The sequence below is a fragment of the Pteropus alecto genome, unplaced genomic scaffold (genome assembly GCF_000325575.1).
Source record: "Pteropus alecto unplaced genomic scaffold, ASM32557v1 scaffold61, whole genome shotgun sequence".
Classification (NCBI taxonomy): Eukaryota; Metazoa; Chordata; class Mammalia; order Chiroptera; family Pteropodidae; genus Pteropus; species Pteropus alecto.
In genome coordinates, this window is record NW_006434835.1 from 3,960,694 (window position 1) to 3,962,216 (window position 1,523).

A 1,523-nucleotide genomic window follows, 5' to 3' on the forward strand; every position below is an offset into this window, starting at 1 on the left:
CGCCAGCCCCGCGCCCGCCAGCTCGCGGGCGGCCGGGATTCTTTTCCAAGACCTTATCTCTCGCTCAAGTTACTTTTCTTTTTTAATTTGGTGACCGGAACAAAAGTCACAGGAAAATCTTTTGTGAAAGGCAAAGGCGGGCCACAAACCGGGACACTTCACAGCATTTGTAACTGAATATCTGCCGTGCTGGTCGTTAACGCGGCCCCTCGGCCGAACTCCCCAAACGCCGCTTCCTCTGCACGCGCGGAGCTGAAAGGTGACCTGCCCACGCGGACGGCGGACGGCCCCACGTGGTTCCGGACACGCAGCACCGCGCGAATCCTCGAGGGGACCGCGACCCGGGCCGGGGCGACGGGCCGATGCTAAGCCACTGTGGTGGCCGAGGCGCTTCGCTAGAGCGATGCGGCTAGTAGAGGTTAGGCGGGTCTTCGGCAATACCCAAAGGGAGAGAAATGAGCATCCCCTCGTGTGCTTTCTGTGGCTTTGCTCATGTCCCTCCCTCTCGTCCCCATCGAAGGCCGTTTTAAGCCCAAATTCGGTTATCTGGGGCTAGGGTCAGGGGTCCCTCTTGCCAAGGTATTAAATAAACAGGGAAAGCAAAAACTGGAATCCTCATGTAATCCAGATGCTGTTTGCTCGAAAATCACAACAAACTGCTGAGCCAGATAACAGGATCGGGAACAGTCCTGCCCCGCCCCACCCCCCCCCACCCCACCCCCGTTTTCGGCCCAGCAGAGGACATCCACGTTCAGGGAACGCCTCTGCAGGACAGACGACAAATAATCGCTGCTAACACTCTAACTGCAGAGGAGCCCCCTTGAGGGATCCGGATGCCATAAACCGTCCGGGAATGTTGGCATCTGGTTCTTACACTGGAACTTTCCCTAGAGATAAAGCCGGCCGCCCTGTAAGTTCCTGGCCTCCCGATGTTCTCGGTGGAAGACGCAGCCTTGGAGCGGCGCTGAGACGTCCGCCGGCTTTGTAGTGGTAATGAGCGTGCCGACGCGGGTGCGCGGGCGCTCGGAGCACCGGGCGGGGCGCACGTCCTCCCGCTCCCCCCCCCTCCCCGTGCGGTGGGCGGGGGGGGGGGCTGCTCTGGAAAAGTCTGACGGTTTTGAATGAACTCCAAGGGTTCCAAGGAGGAAGGCAGGGGACAGTGGGGGAGGGGGTCCTTCAATAGTATTTTTAAGAGTCCAGCATCACAATCGTCCGCGCGAGGACCCGAAGGCATAAACCAATCTCGCCGTGCGCTGAGACCGGCACCTTCTGCCCATCCGCCCTCGCCTCGCGCCAGCCCCACCCTGAACGCCTCGGTTGCAAAAACAAATGAAATAAAGCAAAACCTTTTGCTTTGGCACCCTCTAAGCCACGTTATGCCTCCTTCGGCAAAAGGAAGATCTCTTTCTTCTCCCTCTCCCAGCTTTTTTCCTTCTCCCCCCCTCCACCCCCCTCTTCTTTTCTTCTCTGTCCTCCTTCCTTCCCCCAAATCGCTCGAAACTTAAGACGTGCAGCGGCTGCAG

General features: G+C 58.8%; 1 long non-coding RNA gene across 1 annotated transcript in view; it reads right to left on the bottom strand.

Annotated features, from left to right (window-relative positions):
• The window catches only part of LOC112478490, a 3,279-nt gene extending 1,798 nt beyond the window's left edge, over positions 1-1,481 (bottom strand). Inside the window, exon 1 of the long non-coding RNA XR_003045866.1 lies at positions 875-1,481. This is a non-coding gene — a long non-coding RNA (uncharacterized LOC112478490). The remainder of the gene's footprint in view (positions 1-874) is intronic.
• Between the last annotated feature and the right edge of the window lie 42 nt (positions 1,482-1,523).